Source organism: Python bivittatus, unplaced genomic scaffold, assembly GCF_059951505.1.
Source record: "Python bivittatus isolate LINGU-HERP-01145 unplaced genomic scaffold, Pbiv_v1 ctg000210_np1212, whole genome shotgun sequence".
Taxonomy (NCBI): Eukaryota; Metazoa; Chordata; class Lepidosauria; order Squamata; family Pythonidae; genus Python; species Python bivittatus.
In genome coordinates this window covers 2,895,772-2,914,630 of record NW_028277053.1, presented here as the reverse complement: position 1 = coordinate 2,914,630, position 18,859 = coordinate 2,895,772, and the positions used below count along the sequence as shown (strand labels likewise).

The window sequence follows — 18,859 nt, the reverse complement described above, 5'->3', positions numbered from 1 at the left end:
TTGTGTTTATGATCTGACTTCAGTTTTCCTTTGCTTTAGAGACCTGTGAAGGTCATAAATGTGAGGACTGCTAGCAAAGTTACTTTTTCATCACTGTCGTAACTGAAAATGGTCACTAAATGAGGCAGTTGCTAAATGAGGACTCCTTGTATTTATTTATAGGTCCAAAGTAGAGAGCCTGTCAAAAGAAAACCAAAACTGATGCCACACTTAAAGTTGAAATTTTATGATAGTCAAGTCTATAAATGAGAGCTTCCAAAGGCTCTTAGAAAGGGGAGTTTCAAAATGGTGTTTGCTTATAGTTCCTCCTAAGAACCTTGGGTCCAGATCATGGTGTCCCCCACTCCATTTTATCCTCACAACAGCCTGACCGAGGATAAATCAAGGCTGAATGACAAAATGGATCCCTCTTAAACCCATCTCAGACGAGATTTAAAATTGACTCTTGCTGAAGAGATCTGAAACAGCCATTCTACTATGCAAGTTTCATGCACAAAGACACCTAATGAAAGATTGGTCAGTCAACCATGCTGGGATGAAGGCCAGAAGTCTCCCCAGTTGCAGCACAATTTTTCTTCATTCAAAGGAAAGTATGAAATGATCTCAACTGTACAGAGAAATCCACACAATGTAATGTTCTTTTATTTGAAATATCGAAGCCAAGTAAAATCCTCGCGTATAGAAAGTAGTTCTCAGACCGAAGACCAATGATATGTTCTGAGATTCCTCCTCGCTTTGGATCCTTAGACGCTGAAGAACTTCCATGATCCCCGGTCCTATGGCTGATTGATTGGAAGCAAGGATATCTAAAATTCTACATTTGGGAACTAGCATATTTTCACATGCTACTTACTCATTTGGAGACTTTAACAGAAAATGGTACTCCATTGTATCAGTGCTGGGATTTCTCTTGTTCATCAGTGTGTGAGCAATGGCCAATACAGTGGTACCTCGAGTTACGAATTTAATCCGTTCCGTGACTCTGGTTGCAACTCGAATTGGTCGCAACACGAGGCAAATTTTCCCATAAGGTTCAATGTAATTACCGTTAATCCGTTTTGGTGTGGAGGACAGGGAGGCGGCTGTTGCTTGGAGGGAGAGTCAAGGGCGGAAAAATGGCCGCGGACCACGTGTCAGGGGCAGAAAATGGCCGCGGACCACGTGTCAGGGGCGGAAAAATGGCCGTGGACCACGTGTCAGGGGCAGAAAATGGCTGCGAATCTGGTTCGTAACTCAAGGTGGTTCACAACACGAGGTAAATTTTTGGGGCCGGAGCTGGTCGTAACACGAAAAATTCGTAAACAGAGGTGTTCGTAACTCGAGGTACCACTGTATTCCACCCCACAGTAGCCAAATCATCTTTCTAGCATTCGCTATAGGGGATATCTGCAGATGAAGCGATTTCTATGCTGCATCGGTTTCCCTTGCATGTACCTTCACTATACAGTTGTTCCTTTGTTTTCAATTGTTCAAAAAGCAGAACTTTCAGTGACTGTTACAAGGTCGGGTTCATTGTCGAGAATTGTGGAGATGTGGGAATTTCCAGAGAATTCTAGCGAAATGGGAAGTGGCTTTTTCTGAAACTCAGGGGCATTTTTCGAAACTCAGGGGCATTTGTTATCTGCGGGTCACTGTTATGTCAGAATTGGGCAGGAGGGATGGACGTCCCTTCTTGCATTGTAGAAGGCTGGACAGGGCCAGGAACGCTGGACAAATAGAGCCATAAATTTACCACTTTCACCGCTTGCTAACAAGACAGAAAGTGATTCACAATTGGAAATAATAACCCTAAACGTCCTCAATTGGCATGGCTATCAGGGATGGTAAGTGCAGTTCCCATTAAGTTGCCGAACAGGGAACAAAGCGGATGCTTTATGACTTAACCGAATCTGCAGATCTGAGTTTGCCTCATTGATGATTGTGATCTTAACTTAGTGTTCTTGACGCATGGACGATGCCCAACTTCCTTTCTCTAGCCCAACATTTCTCAACCTTGGCGACTTTAAGAGGTCTGGACTTCAACTCCCAGAATTCCCCAGCGGGAGACCTGATGTCACCTCGATGGCTATGAAGTCTGAAAATACTTTTCGAGAGTATGTTTTACAACATACACGCTTTTTTTTAATTTACAATTTTTTAAAAAAAATTTACAAACGCACAGGTTACCCAGGGGTATTAACATTGCAGCACAATACTCCTTGGCGTGGCTTTAGACCTCAGAAGGTGCCAGTTGTGTTGTTTTTAAGCTCCTGTGGAAGCTACACGTTTGTTTTGCTATTTGCAATGTACAGATCTCCCCCCCACACCCCTGTTTGGGGAGCGAACACAGCAAACGAGTGGAAGATTTCAGCCTAATTTTTGAGATGCATCCGTGGAATGAGCAAAGGACTTTCAGTCTGCAGAATGTTATGGATAGCTAAACGATGCTTTATTTAACCATGGTTTACTGAATAAACCACACTTGACTAGATTTCAAATCAAGCAAAGACCAAACGCACCATCTCAAGAACGTTGTATAAACCAGGCCTACGTTTGGTGTCGTGGTGAAGGCGCCAGGCTAGAAACCGTGAATTCTAGTCCCACCTAGGCACAAAGCCAGCTGGGCGACCTTGGGCCAGTCACTCTCTCTCAGCCCCTGGAAGGAGGCAATGGCAAACCACTTCTGAAAAAACTTGCCAAGCAAACGGCAGGGACTCGTCCAGGCAGCCTCCGAGAATCGGACACGACTGAACGGATTAAAAAAAAAAAAAAGTTTCTTCACTCCCCATTTGTCTTTCAATCCAATTAGCAATTGGTTTCATTTAAACGGTTAATGAAGATTTGTACCTTTCAAAGCTTGCAGCCAGAAAGCGTTTTTTGGAATCTACTCGATTCACTTTCATATGCAGAGGTCACTGACTGATTGCTCCAGCTGCACGTCTTATAAGAAATCAGTTGAACAACCATATTAAGTGAAATGGATTAGAACTTATTTGGTCTACTACATAAATTCCACATAGGAAAAAATTACTTTAAAAAAAAGCATTTCTGCTTTGGGTCAGTTGTTGTGTCAGAAGAGGCATTCCTCATTCTTTGAGGTGTCTCTTCTGGACGCAATTCTTTTGTTCGAGGCTTGCTGGTCCATTCACAGGTGTTAATTTTTAATCTATCACCCAACTTAGCAAGACTTGTTTGGGGGGCAACGTGTAGGATTGTGCCATTCGGCCACCAAATCCTGCTCTCAGTGGTGTTGCTGTGGCTATCTGACAGGTTGTGAAGATCTGCTTATCAAGCCACCTTGCTGCTCCGAACATTATTGATCACCAGTAATTCTTAGTCTTTCACTCGCTCCTGCTTTCTGAAGCTCCGGGCAAGGAAAGAGATTTATGGGCCTTTGCATTTAAATCCCTCGATTTTGGGTGGGGGGGTTGGGCAGTGGGAGAATAAAAGGTCACTCAACACCTGAAAGCAAAATGTAGCTTCTTTGTGGCTTGCGATTTGGGTAAACCACGGAAAGCACCACATGCAAACCAGGTCAAAGGATTGCTAGTGCACTGGGTGGGTTCACAAGAGCATCCACATGGGTTAGGTGGAGTTTTAATCTCGGTATCCCGCCTGAGCTGAACCCCGGTCAGCTTATGACTCGCGTGACGGGCCCCGAACAACTGCATTCAGCCACGAACGCAGCAGTCGCAGGCCCGGCGAGCTGGCGGAAGCGGCCGCCGCACCAGCCAAGCGCGCCGGGCTGCGTCCACACGACCCGCGGAACTGGGGACCGAGGGCGTCGCGCGCGGCTGCGCCCAGGCTCCGCCGCCCCTCGAGCTGGGTCCGCCCGACGCGCCCGGCCCGTCGCCGGCGCGCCGCTTCCCGACGGAGCCGCGTTCCCGGGCGCCGGCTGCGGCCCCGGGCCCGCGGCCCCTCCTCGCTGTTTCTGTTATCCATGTCCTGCCGCCCCGCGCCTCCGCCCGCCCGCCTGCCTGCCGGCCTCTCCCCGCGCCCCCGCTTCGGGCGCCCCAGGCGGAGCCAGGACCCCAGGCTCGCCCGGGAGCCCCCGGGACGCCGCCGCGCCGCAGGGAACGGCTCCCCAGCGCGCCGCAGGGAACGGCGGCGAGGGCCCGGCCGCGCGGCGCGGCTCCCTCCGCGGCGGCGGCGGCGGCCCCGCGACCGGGAGGAGGAGGAGGAGGAGGAGGAGGAGGGCGAGGCAGGCCGCCGAGGGAGCCGCGCCGAGCGGAGGGTCGCGGGCTTCGCTCGCCGCCGCTGCCGCCGCGGCGCCCCCGCGCTCCGCCTGGAGATCCGGGCTGACCCCAGCGGGAACCGCCCGCCGCCCCCCGCCCCAGCTCGGGAAGGGGCCGGCGGGAGGCCCGGCCCGGCCCGGCCCGGCCCGGCCCGGCCCGGCCCGCCCTCGCGCGGCTCCCCCGGCTCCGCTCTCGCCCCGCGGATGGCAGAAGCGCGGCGCCCGCGGAGAGCGAGCCGGGGACGCGGCGGCGGCGGCCGGTGAGGCTCCCTTCGGGTGCCTTCGAGGAGCCGGGCGAGGGGAGGGGCGCGGCGGGAGGGGGGGAGGGAGGGAGGACGGAGGGGGGCGGGGCGGGGCGCGGGCAGCCTCCTCGCCGCCGCCGCCGCCCGCCCTCCATTCATCGCGGCTCCGCGTTTTGCCTCTCTCCGAGCCCGCCGGAGGAAGCGCCGAGGAAGGAAGGGCGGCAGGAAGGGGCCGCCGCGGCGCGGCGCGGCTGCGCGATCGCTGGAGGCAGCCGCGGGCTCGGGCCAGACCGCGGGCAGAGCCGCGGGCCGCTTCCTCCGGGCCCCCGAGCGTCTCGCGCGGCGCGGACGCGGCCCCGAAACACCGCGGGCCTCCCCCGCCGCCCCCGCGAGGCCGTTCCGCGGGAGGGCGCCGGACCCCCACGCCGCGCGCGCCCCCAGCCCTGCGCGGCGGTCCGTCCTCCCGCCCGCCCGCGCGCCCGCCCTCCTCCCCCCCTCCCTCCCAGCGAGCGAGCGAGCGAGCGAGCGGGGCCGGGGAGCCGAGCAAACATGGAGGTCGAGGATGCGGCTCGCTCGCCCCGGCGCCTGACGCGCGGGCTGCCTCTGGAGGCGGGCGGGCGACGCTGAGCTGCCCCGGCCTCCTCGCCGCGGCGGGAGCAGGAGCGCAGAAGGCGGCGGCCGGAGCCTCCCGCGCCCGCGGGGCCCGCGAAGCCCGCTCGAGAGAGGCCGCCTCCGCCCGGGCAGCGGCGAGGGCGTCGCGTCGCGCCCGCGGTCCCCGTCGGCGGGTGCGCTTTTGGAAGGGGAGGGGTTTCAAATCTGCCCCCCCGGCATTTTTATTTGCTCGGCCCGGGAAGGGGCGAAGACCGAGAACTTGATTGCTGGGATTTCTCAAGGGCCGTTTTGATCCCAGTTAATAACCACCAAACAGAGGAATGAAGTCTGGAGTTGGAGGAGGGTCCCTGGCCTGGTTGAGGGGGCTCCTGCTGATCCTGATAGCGCTCTGCCCGCGGCCAGCAGATGGAAAAAGTGAGTACTGGGAAGCAGCAGCGGGGGGGGGGGGGCGGCGCAGCCGGTGCCTCCTGCCGAGGCCCCGGGAGATGGCCGGCGGGCGGGCGGGCGTCCCTCCCGGAGTGGGGTCCCTGAAGCCCGCCCGGACGCCGTTTTCCCCTCCGCCGGCAGCGTCCGCTGCAATCGAGAGACCGTGTTTGCCTCCCCTTTTAGCGGACGGGCTGCGGCGCTGCCGTTGGGTCTCCCACGGCCCTCCGAAAGCTTTCCTTCCAGCCCCGCTCGGCTCGGCTCGGCTCGGCTCGCCACGGGCGAGGGGGGGTCTGGCCACGCCGCCCCCTGCGAGCGGCCCGAGGGGCGGCTGGCAGGACGGCGTCCCCGCCTGCCCGGGCAGCCGGCGCGGCGGCGGCGGCGGCGGCTGCCCCTTCTTCCCGGGGGCGGCTCGGAGACGCCCGGCGAGCCAGCCGTTGCGTAAACAAGGAGAGCGCGCCGGGCGCTGGGGCGCTGGGGCCGGCGACCCTTGAGGACCGGCGGCTGAGGCCTCGGGAGGCCGGGCCGGGCGGACGGCGGGGGAGCCGCCTTCGCACGCCCCCCGCCTTGGGCTTCGGGGGGGCTCTTCTTTTGTGTCGGAACGGGCGCAGGTCCCGGCGAGGCAACACAACGTGCTCGGCTGGCTGGCGTGGAGCGCGCGCCCCAGCCGGTGCGGGGAAGCCTCTCTTGCGGACAGAGATGGGGAGGGGGCACGTCTGGGTCGAGAGGGGCCCCAGATGCTGGGGGGGGGATATTTTTGTTTTAAAAAGCCTTCCCCCCCCCGGCTTTGGTTCCCCCTGTGCAAAGGGTTAAATGCGGGAGAAAGGAAGAGTGCCTTTATATAACCCTCTGTGTATTTATATAAAGATGTATAAGTTGCAATTAAAATGTTACTCAGTGAATACTCACCGTCCACGGTCTGGGGCTTGTAAGAATAGGAAAGCGAGGGACGTCTCTTTGTCCTCCTTTCTTTTTCACGGAAATGTTTTGATTTTTTTGAAAGACAAAGCGGGGGGGGGGGGGAGAGAATTGGGCAGGGCCCTCTTTGGTGCAATTCCTGAAGCTCTACCCATAGATAGCTGGTGGCTTCATGCATGGGCAGAAGGTGCGGATGAGAGAAAATACTGCAGGACCCCCCCCATGTAAAAGGGGGGGGAGAACTTGCTTTGATGATTTGTGAATCAGTAAAATGGGTGGAGAAGGCGGCATTCGCGGTGGGGTTGTCCTGCCCTTTACTTAGTGCAGACCTCTCCTTGTGTAGGAGGAAAAAGAAGACGCCTCCTAGGTTCAATAATGTGCTCCGTGGGCAAGTGTGGTTTTTGTGGGGAAAGGGGCTTTGCCCATTTGGACTTCGGGAAGCAGTCTCTGACCTCAGGAACCATCCTTGCCTCACTTTGTCTTGGGATTACAAGGTCAAAATGTGGGTCATACATCAGATTTCTAAAATAGGTTTGTTGCACCTCATCTTCCAAGCCCTTTCTCCGTGTGGGAATATCAGGGGAACTCTCAAACAGTTTGTTTTTCTGTACAAGTTTAATCTTTTGACTACACATAAGGATTTGGGCCAGGGTGGGGATTGAAGAAACTGCAAAACTTTAATCCATTTAGTGGTGGTGGTGGGGGGTAGAATGAGAAATAGGCAAGTAAACATGGGTGCAGACAATCGGGTCTACATCTACTTAGAAGCCCCATTGATTTCAGTGAGTAACGGTGTATTCAAGCTTTGATGCATAAAAAAGAAGAATATCCTGTTGGGTGTACTTCTTTTAAAGTATTGCATTTTATTTGTTGTTATTGATCTAGTTATCCATTGTTTTCTTAACGACTGCACTACCAGCAGAAAAAAAACAGGCTTTAGATCACTATATTAAAATATTCATTAATCAGTAAAAAAAGAAATACATTCAATAATCAAAGTGGATTATTTGGGGATGAATAAGTTTTTGCAACTGATGGGAACCGTGAGAAAGCTTTGGTTTGCTAATTTGTTTTGCGGCTTTAAGAAAAAAACGATCCCTTGAAAAGATACCCCCCACGGTCCACAGTGCATTACTCTCCCTCATTGTAACAGAAGGAACATCTAGTCTTAATTTTGTGTGTGTGTGTTTTTTAAATACATAGAATGTGTCATAGCACAACTTGCTCTTCCATTTTCGGTCATAAGAAGTCATGCATTCCTAAATAGGAATACACAAGAGTTGGAACCAAGATGATATGGGAACGCTGCTTGTGTGATCTTCAATTAATATAGTTTTGAAATCTACGGCGTGATTGGTAGGTAAAATAGTAATTAGGATATCAATTGGAAAGGAGGGGAACTTGGTTTGGCCCCTTACAGGAGAGGCGTCAGAGCTGGGGAGCGAATTTCCACCAGAGGTTTGATCAGCTCTGCTTTGCAGGCCTTCAAGAAAATTCTCAAAACTCACCGACTTGGTTTTGACCCCTCCCTTGTAATTTTGGGCTGTGGATTTTACATGCCATTGTCAGATGTCATCTTTTGTCGAATTGTTTCCTTCCTTCTCTTGGGCAGACAGCAGCGTTTATGGCCGAAAATAATTTTCAATAAAATCACGCAGTGTGTGAAAGCTTGTTCGGCCGGGATGTGTGAGGGCGGGTGTGGTGTGTGGATTCAAATGGAAAACACGGTTTTTGCACGAGGTGGGTTTTCTTTGCGCTCTGGAGTGTAGTTTTACGCGTGCTTCGGTTGGCGCTGTAGAAAGAGCAGAACCAATCCTCCCACACCCTTAGGAGGTTACCTCTATAGTCTGGTTGGCTTCTAAGCCAGTCTTCTCCCTTGTTCTATCGAATGGTGAGACTTCTAAGTGGGGAGGCTAATTCGGTTGGGGTCTTGTGCCCTAAAATTGTGTTATTTTAATAGAGCGTGTTTCGGCTCCTGCATGTTAGATCTCTATCTCTGGACACTTAGTAAAACCCTTACAGCTGCAATTATGTGTACATGTGTATAGTATCAACATCAGTATCTCTTAATGCGCTTGCTGATAAAGCAAATATGGTTAGCCTGGGAGAGCAGATCGGGTAATTCCCTGTGTAATTTAGATACCGGAGTGTAAAATGGTTTTGCCACTAAAAGAATTGTTTTACCTTTCAGGAATCTAAATGATAGAGGGACTGAAGATTTCATTGTAGAACTGCTGGGGAGGGCTGTGCTAAGAGATAGAATCAGCAGTAAACTCTCTTTTCCCCGGGAATCAGGCCTGCTGCCTTCAGTTTGCAAGCCAGTGATGTTGGGATTTAATTTTGATTGCCGCAGAATGGTTTGGACAGGACAGCTGGTTGTTTGTTGTGGATACTTGTTAAGAAACAAGCATTGAGGGATGGTAGGGCTTAAATTTTAGGAGCAAATACTATTAGCAAGGAATTAATGGGCGGCTTTATCCCAGCGTACAGTGAAAAACGACGTTAAGAATCTGCTCTAGGTACTGTGGTGCAAAAGAATACAAGTAATTGAATGCGTGAGAGGATGTAGTCAACTATCTCATGTTAGATACAGCAGCCAGTAAGCATGAAGGACCTGGCATGTCATAAGAATTTGAGAATTTTTGCAGCTTCATACCATAGTAATGGGATTCCTTCATAAGCCACATCTTTCCTGTGATTCTCTGCGGTTGGTAAATCCCGATTCCCATTTTTTAGAGTCAAAATATAAGGGCTGGGTTGAGCTTAAATAAATAGAACTGCTAAATAAAACAACACTTTTCAAATAATCAGTAGGCTAGATATACAGGTGGGTTTATTTAAACAAATAATTAAAACATCATTCTCCCAGTTTTCTTTCTTAAAAGCATTGAAAGCAGCTTTAAGTAGACTTAACTGGGCTATAAGCATTGGATTTGATGAACTATTCTTAAATGGTTATAATTGCTGACATAATCCTTGATTAACTTGACCATGGTTTATGAAATCAATCCAGGAGGTTGGGTTTACAGGGCACACTGAACCTGAAATGAATGATTAAATTAATCACATGGGATGGGTTTGCACACTGTACCTAAGTTAAATTGTGGTTGGCTGGTTTGTGGTGGAGAAAAAAGTACACAGGCTATTGTGTAGAACTTGAACAGAATAAGGCATCTTGTTGATCTTTTTTCAGTACTTCCAACTAAGTTATATTTCCTTTGAATCATGCTCATCAATCATACTATGATGAGTACATGGACTTTCCCATGTAGTTTTCCTGGCAATAATAGTTTTTGAATTTCTTTGGATTTTTTTTTTCTTAATTCGAAGTCTAGTGTGCTGTCCTGGAGTTTCTTAATAACATTCCATCCCAGTACTAACTTGGTCAAATTCTGCTTAGGTTTTTCTAAAGTCAGCTAAAGTGTATTTGGGGCTACAGCTTCCATGATCGTTGTACATGCTACTTGGGTAATAGCTGTCTAAAACATTTGGAAACTACTAGGTTGTCTTCCACTCAAATAGACGTTTTTCAGAAGTGTCAGAGCAGAAGAATGACTCGTTGACGTTCACCTCTGCTAGATAGTCTCTGTCCTAAAAGAGGAGGATGCTTCACGTAAGCAATTCTTCATGGCTGAAGCGACCAGGCTGGCATCTGTTTACAAACATGGTCTGAAAGAGTTGGGTTTCTTCTGAATAGTTGCTGGATTTTTGTTTGTTCATAGGTTCACTTCCAAGCTCTGTTTACCTTCACTCGTTGGTGGCTCAGGCCTCTTCCAGTGACAAAGGTGACACTGAATACAGGGATCTGTTTTCTGAATTGTTCCAACGTAGACCATTTTTATTCCTTAGCTGCTTATATCGATTTGAAATCAGGACCTAGAAAGAAGTTAACGTCCTGAGTAGAAGACTTCTAGTTTTGCACCCCATCCTCTTTAGGTTTAATTCACAAAATATTACTTAGGATTATGGTGCCTGAACCCAACCTTTACTGTTTCCTTTCAAAAGCCAGCACACGTTTAAAACCAGACGCTTATCTCAGGAAATCCACAATACGTCGCTCATTTCTGCTGAGGGTGGCTTAGGGTTTCAGCAGTGCTGAAGTAAGTCCTTTGCAATGGTTCCTAAGCGTGTTATGATCAGGTCTATGTACTTCTGAAGTGAATTGGGAGTTTCTTTTAATTATATGCTTAGGATCAAAATGGATGTTTGCTGGAAGCATAATTACTGATACATCTGAAAATTCTTAATGGGAAAGAGTGGGAGGATATACCGTGGTGCAGTTCTGGAGGGAGGAATATTGCAAATACAGGTTTCACCCGGTTTATCCATTTTTTTTTTTTTTGGTGGGGGAAATAAGTTTGCCTAACCTGTCTATTGAACTTTTTACAAACAAGGAAGGATCCTGAGAGGGGTTTAAGCCAAGTCCTAGTAAAATTCACATATATACAAAACCAGCGACAAGTGCTTTGGTTATGCAGAGCATGAAAATATTGGTTTCATCATCAAGGTCATAAATACCGAGAGCTGGAATGTTCTTCACTATTTCATCATATTGGGACATTTCCTTAGAAGAACAGTAGTACTGAAGACTTTTCAAAACATTCTTGTGGTTATGGCTTTTGAGGTAATATTTCTTAGGAAAAGATCTTAAGCTGTTGTCGTCTTGGCCGGTAGCAAAGGAAGGGAAGTATTTTTGCACCGAATTCAGGGCGATGGTGTCATTTAAGAAGCTTTACAGCACATGTAAGATTCTTGGCTAATTCTTTAAGAAGCGTGTTTAGGATTGCAGTTCGAGTAGCGTAGAAGGACCCCGTCGGCTTCTGCGTAGGCTGACTCATAATTTCGAAGAGCGTGTGCGAAGGGAAAAGCGTTCTGAACGCAGGAAAATGTTTTGAGGATTTTAAGGGTACGGCGGCGGAGTGTTTGAGAGCCTTATGTTTACTTAGAAAGAAATCCCATTGGGAATCCCAGCTGGAGAGTTGGAGCCGTCATTTCTTCAGTGTCGAAAAGAAAAATAAATTCGGCTGTGCTCGGCACATTTTGCGAGAGGTGCTGCTTTCTAGAACGAGGGCTGTGGATGTTACAGCCAGCCGAAAACGGGATTCGTTTGCTTTGTTGTTGTGACGTGGATAAAGATAATACGCTCTGTTTACAAAATCCGCGGAGGCTGCGTTTGCTGGCATGAGTGATGTAGTCTGAACGTGCGATAGAATTACAGTAGTCCGTTGCGGAGGTCGTACTTGGTTGGGAGCTGTAAGGCGATGGATTTCGTTTTTGGCTTAGCTTGTGCAGAGCTAAAATGGTTTGCCGACCGTCGCAAATGGCTCGGTATTGGGTGAACCTGACGAGGGTGTTCGTTAGAGCCTAGCGGGAGGGGAAAGGTGTGTGAAAGGACATCGATAGGGTTGGCATTCAGAGAACTTGGTTTACTATCATTAGAATGAAATATGTCCCTATAAACCAGTGTTTGCCAACCTCAGCTACTTTAAGATGTGCAGACTTCAACTCCCAGAATTCTGGGAGTTGAAGTCCACACATCTTAAAGTGGCTGAGGTTGGCAAACACCACTATAAACATGGTTGATGTGCTCAATTACGATGTATTGAATAAACCACAACTGGCTTGGTTTATTGGTTGAATTCTAAACCACAGCTTATGAATAACAGCCGGTTTAACGTAGCGCGCTAAGCCCCAGCAAGTAAGAACATGTCGTTTAGGGTGTTGTGTGAACCTAGCTTAAAAATTCAGGCGACGTCTTTGTGAAGATGCACAGGGGCACTTTCAGGGCCGAATGCAACAACTGCTTTTCAAAGGCCTTGTTAGAGTAGCGAATACTGTGGATCTGCTTCCGTCTGAGCGCTTGACTTTATTTTGTAAACCTTTTTTCAAAGGTGGGGCATTAGATATTGCAATGGCAGAACAGGATTGAATGGAATTATTTATTTTTATGTATTATTGTTAGATTTATATCCCACTTTTATTGTGTACAACTCAGGATGACATACTTAATTTTCCTGCCCCTTATTTTTTCCGCAACACTCCTGTGAGGTGGGCTGAGGAGTAGGACTGGCCCAAACACACCCAGCCAATTTTCATGCCTAAGCGAGGTCTAGAAGCTAGTCCACTACTGTAACCACATCACCAAGATAGCTCTCTACTTTTGGGTGAAGTTCAGCTGGTAGTTTCATTTATTTAAGTAGCTTTTGTTCTGGGTGGGTAATGATCATAACAAATCACAATATATATTTATATTGACTATTTCCAGAAAAGTTGAACCATAAACTACAGCTAACAATTCCAATTGCTAAGCCAAATGCACACAAACCATATTATAGCTTGGCATGTTACGTGGCCCAGACCATCATGTTCTTAAGGTGATACGTGTTTTGTTTTATTTAGAGAACATGCCTGTTAATTCAGTGAATTATGTGAACCCTGGTATTTAAACAAACAACAAGCAGAAGAGAAGCCAAAGTTCTTTTAAGCAACCAACCAAACAGTGGCAAGTAATAATAATAATAACAATAATAATAATAAGGATTACATTTTAGTTATAGTCAGTCCAAAAGTCTTTCTCAACAGGTTGTCTCGAAGAAAAAAAAAAACGCACGGTAGAACCTGGTTAATAAGAGCAGGGTGTTTTAGATGACCAATGTATGGTGGTTTTCTTGGTAACATCATCAGTGCCCTGATCATCCTCATCCTCATCCTCATCCTGGCACTGATGATGTTACCTTGTTGGGTCATGAAACATCTGCAAGCGAACGACCAAGCTCAGAGAGGACTTCACACTTCAACCCTGAGCTACAGAGATTCTCTTCTATTACCCATGTATATTATGTTTATACACAATCACATCTGAGGATTTTTAGGCTGCTTCAGTGGAAGAAAAAGTTGCGAAGTGGTTTAGACTGAGAATAATTTAGATGACAGATCCAAAAAGAAAAAAATGGTGTGGAGATACGAAATATTTTCAATCTGTTAATATATGTTAGAGTAGCACACTTTCTGCTGTCTTATTGTTTGGGAATTCCACAAATCCTTGCAACTATTTGTAGCTGGTTGGAGTTGAAGTCCTGAACAGTTGGAGGACACCAAGCTACTCCCTGACGTTGTGGATTTGTTGCACCGCTAAGTGGTGTCTGTTCACACCCAGTAAAAGGAAGCTTCTTGGAAACATGGTCTCAGAGTGGGATGATGAATTCCTCTGAAGAAAATCCCATCCATGTTAACTGAAGCCTATTTCCAGTTACACATCTTTAGGGATGAAATTGTGCTTTTTCTTCTCTTCAGGAGCTTGTCCTGGGCACTTAAAATCACATCTCTTCCCCTTTGTTTTTCTTCTCTTCCTTTTCCTGTTTTGGATTGACTTTCACTGACTTGGTTTGCACGAGGCCAACAAATAGCCTTTTTTTCCCTTAAAAAAAGTTATGGGGGAGTGTCATCATGTGCAATGCTATGATTGATGACACTGCGTGATAGTGCTGTTTACTTAGAAGTGTGAACTGAGAATGCACTTGGAAGGGCCCTAGCTTTCTCTGCCTCTGCTGTGTTTGGGAGCTGGTTGCTGGTGAGGACAACCTTTTTTGGAGGGGAGGTCCAGGGGAGCTGAGGGCTGGCGGTTAGAGGAGGCTGTGGTTCTGGTGTCTGCGAGAGAGGCCAAGAAACATGCTGCTTGATGCACTTGCTCTGCATCTGCAAACAGAGCCCTGACCTTCCTGACTTCCTCCTATCTTCACTATTTGAACAGTCTTGCTATTAAAACAAAATATAGAGCAGCGGCACTCTTGTTTTCTAAGCTTTCCAGATTTAAAACAACCCTGAGCTGTGTAGCAATAGCAGCTGTGGTAGCCCTAGTGACTTCTGCTATCTACAGTGGTGCTTAGAGGTTGGTGAACTCTTTTGGATTTTCAAGATTTCTCCATAAACATGCCCTAAAATGTGATCTGTTCTCCACACAAATCCTAAAATTATTTAAAGAGAACCCAATTAAACAAAGGAGTCCAAAACATTATACTTGTTCATTGATTTATTGAGGAAAATGATCCAAAGCTACATATTTGTATGTGGCAAAAGTAGGTGTACCTCTAGGACGATCAGTTCATTCGAAGGGGAAATTGGAGTCTGGTCTTTCAATCAATGGGATGATAATCAGGTGTGAGTGTGGGAGGTCCTACCTTATTTAAAGAACAGAATTCTGAGTATTCACTATCGAAGTCTGATCTTCACAACTCAGGTATGTGGAAGTGTGTCACAGTTGGAACAAAGGAGATTTCTGAAGACCTCCTAGAAACAGCTGTTGATGCTCACCAGGCTGGAAAAGGTTACAAAACTACTTCCAAAGTGTTTGGACTCCACCAGTCCGCTGTCAGGCAAGTCATGTATAAATAGAGGCAGTTCAACACCATTATTACCATCCCAGGAGTGGTTGACTAAGCAGGATCATACCAAGAGCAAGGTGTGTAATGCTCTGGGCAGTCTCAAAGAAGCCCAGAGTAAGGCTGAAGGAACTAAAGGCCTCTCTTGCATTGGTGAATGTCGGGGTTCATGCGACCACCATCACGAGAACACTGAACAGTAATGGCGTGCATGGCAGGGTTGCAGGGAGAAAGCCACTAGTCTTCAAAAAGAACATGCTGCCAATCTACAGTTTGCAAAAGACCATGAGAATAAGCCAGAAGGATATTGGAAGAATGATCTGTGGACAGATGAGACCAAAATAGAACTTTTGGGCTTGAATGAAAAGTGTTACGTTTGGCAAAAGGCAAACACTGCATTACAGCATAAGAACCATATCTCATCTGTAAAACACGGTGGTGGCACTATCATGGTTTGGGCCTGCTTTGCTGCCTCTGGACCAGGATAGCTTGCCATCATTGGTGGAACCATGAATTCTGAATCGTACCAGCAAATTCTACTGGAAAATGTCATCAGGGTATCTGAACTGAAGCTCAAGAGAAAGTGGGTCGTGCAGCAAGACAGTGACCCAAAACACACTTGTTGTACAATAGAAGAATGGTTAAAGCAGAAGAAAGTTAAGGGTTTTGGAATGTCCAAGTCAAAGTCCTGACTGTAATCCTATAGAAATGTTGTGGAAGGACTGAAGTGGGCAGTCCATCCAAGGAAGCCCACCAACAGCCCTGAGTTGAAGCTGTTCTGTAAGGAGGAATGAGCTAAAATTCCTTTAAGCTGACGTGCAGGACTGATCAACAGTTATCGGAAATGTTTAGTTGCAGTTATTGCGCCCAAGGGGGGCACACCAGTTCCCGAAAGCAAAGGTTCACGTACTTTTGCCACACCCAAATATGTAGCCTTGGATCATTTTCCTCAATAAATCAATGAACAAATAAAATGTTTTTGACTCACTCGTTTAATTGGGTTCTGTTTATCTAGTTTTGGGACTTGTGTGGAAAACAGATCACATTTTAGGATGTGGAAATATGGAAAAATTCTAATGGAATTTTTTTCATTAGAATATGGAAAATTCAGAAAGGTTCACAAACTTCTCAGCATCGCTGTAGAAGGGATGCATTCTACAACTGGGAAAATGACCTGGATTCAGTAAACTAAACAGGATGGGCAGCTGGAATCTACGTTCAGTGCTGTCCTGGAGGCTGGGGGTACAAACACATGTGCATGCATGCGTTTGTATGTATGCGCATATTTAGATAGTGAACAAGACTCTCCCTCAGCTGAGATTTCTAAGGAGAGAATGTGGAAACCTCATTGCCTGTTCCCTACTTACTAATGATTTTCTGTGCTTTACTTCTTTAAGGCCCCAGAGACCCAAAGTCCTCTTAAAGGGGATATTAGTGCATGAGATGCTGTTCTGAGAGGCATTAGGAGCCACTGCATCTTATAGGAAGACTCCTTTTTTGGAAAATCTCTGAGACTTCCTTTGGCGGAATTGCTAACTTAAGGTTCTTCTGCAGCATATTAGCATCATACTTAGGTCCCTTAAATACGTTAAGATGGGAAGTGACAGGACAAATGGTTCCTCTAGTTTGATCTTACAATTTTGATAGAGAAATAGTGTTTTCTATAATTGACCAAAGCAATTAGACTTTATTTGCTTCGTTGCAAAAGTTGGTTTGCCATTGCTTTCTTCTGAGATTTTTCTTGACTTTCTAATCTCATCTGCAGCCCTGGGATCCCATGATGATGTAAATTTAATTAGTTCATTAAATCACATCTTGCGAAGAAGGAGGTTCTGTGGATGACAATGGAAGGATTTGCAGATCTAGCCTGAATCATGGAGACCTGATTGGGAAAGAATGGGGATGTAGTCCTGTCCAAAATCTGCTCAGTTTTTTGGGTGTTCCAGGAGCCTTCATGCCATAGTTGAGAAGGAGGAATGGTGGTGACTGTGAGATTTTGCTAGCGACCAGAAGCACTGCCTACCAGGTGGCTAGGTGGAAATATCTGTATGCTATGTTAGGCCTTCCTGGGATTGTTGCTAGTTTATTGAACATCCTGTGGCTGGCTGTGGCCTTAACTTTCTGGATCTTATTGTGGGGCACTTGGTGGATTTCCTCGTCTTTGGGTGCTGGGGAACTTGAATCTCCATGCCATGGGAGGAGAGGTCCAGATGGGAGTTCTTGGCTCCATGGGTTTGTTTCAAAAGATCTCAGGTCTGACACGGGTAGCCACCTGGGGGATCTGGCGTTTATGTTGGAGCAGATGTAATGTGATCAGAAGGTGAAGAACATTATTCTTAGTCCTTTGCTGTGGTCAGATTACTTGCTGATTTACATGCACCTGATCTTCTCAGGGGTAGAGCTTTGATCAAGATGACTGCCCTAGGTGCCTGATGGACCTTTTGAATTTATTGAAAGTACTCAGGGAATTCTTCAGTGACCTTGAGGGAGGGGGCATTGCACTAGAGTGTACCTGGCCAGTCTCTCCTCACAAATCCTTATGGGCTCCAATAATAATAATAATAATAATAGTAGTAGTAGTAGTAGTAGTAGTACCTGGAGACAGCAGAAGAGAAGAGAAAGAACTGGAAAAAGTCACAAAATACAAAGACCTGCAAGTAGAAATAGAACGACTGTGGCAAAAGAAAGCAAAGATAGTACCAGTAGTAATTGGCACCTTGGGTGCAACCCCAAAACATCTGGAGCACCACTTGAACACCATCAGCATTGACAAAATCACCATCAGTCAGTTGCAAAAGGCAGCTTTACTTGGAACAGCTTCCATCTTGCAACGAAACCTTTAACACCATCAAACAACAACATCTGCCTGTCCCAGGTCCTTGGGAAGGACTCGATAGGAGGATAAAAATGCAACTGGCTGACTGTTCAGCCAACAATAATAATAAAACTTGTATGCCACCCAACTCTCAAAGACTCTGGACAAGTGAGGGGTCTCACCCTCCCTTGCCAAATACCTGGGTGGAGCCAGAATTACTGAGAAGTTGTGAGAATTGCTGAGAATTATTATTGAGGAGTTGTGGGAAATAATGCAAGTGAAAAGACAGCTAGTATGACAGGAGAGAAAAATGAAGACTATTTGATACCCATGTTCAGGAATATGCCACGGCAATAATTGCGCCAAAGTATGCACACTATTTTTTATTGTGCCTCCGGATTTCCATTGAGAGGCTATGTTCAAAGTTACCTTCAACAAGAGTGAAGATTGTTTTGCAGGCCTTTGGAACATGTTGGTGAAGGTTTTTGTAGATAAAACTGCTCACAGGGTTGAGCAAGATGACTTGTGTTTTGTGAGGCTATCTGGGATTCTTTGAGCTTGTTGAGACCGAGGATGTACTTATTGCCCTCCGTGGAAGTTGGTTAATGCCTCTTTGAGAGAAGACACAGGGCGGTCTGCCGGGTAATACTCCAGTTCAAAGAGGCTATCTCTCAATCCAGCCACAAGCCAAACTCTGACCCTCTCTTCTTGGGAAAGGTTTTGAAGAAGGTAGCAGGGCTTAAGTTACAGAAGGAGCTGCAGGAAGTGGATTTTCTGGACCCCTGTCATTTGGAATTTGGGGTACGGAATAGAAATGGCGTTGGTCATCCTGGTGAATAGCTTTTGTTGGGACCTAGATGGAAGGAGTGTGCTCTTCCTGGTCCTTAGACCTCTTGGTGGTATTTGATAACATCAACTCTGATATCCTTCTGACAAAGTTGGGGATTGGAGACGCTGTTTCCCCGTGGTCTTGCTTATTCCTAACTGGGTAGTCCTAGTTAGTGTGCATGGGGCAGAAATGATTGGGTCTGTGGCTGTTCCAATACAGAACAGGGCTTAGCCTTCTCCATGTAATTTCACATCTATACAGAATCACTGAAGGAGGTCATCCATTGGCTTGGGTTGCTGGTTATCACCCATGAAGCCCTCCATGGCTAGGGTCCTGGGTGCTTTTAGGACCATCCCTGTGTTGTTTGAGGGAAGGATTCCCATCTCCTAAGAAGCGAAGCCTTCTTTGCACTTTGAACATCTTGCTACC

The 18,859-nt window shown here is 47.5% G+C and overlaps 1 protein-coding gene across 1 annotated transcript in view; it reads left to right on the top strand.

The window, feature by feature from the left end:
- The first annotated feature begins 7,745 nt into the window (after positions 1-7,745).
- Positions 7,746-18,859, top strand: part of IGF1R (insulin like growth factor 1 receptor) — a 180,122-nt gene continuing 169,008 nt past the window's right edge. The window contains exon 1 of the mRNA XM_088139185.1: positions 7,746-7,764. The gene's annotated coding sequence lies outside the window, so the exon portion shown is untranslated. The remainder of the gene's footprint in view (positions 7,765-18,859) is intronic.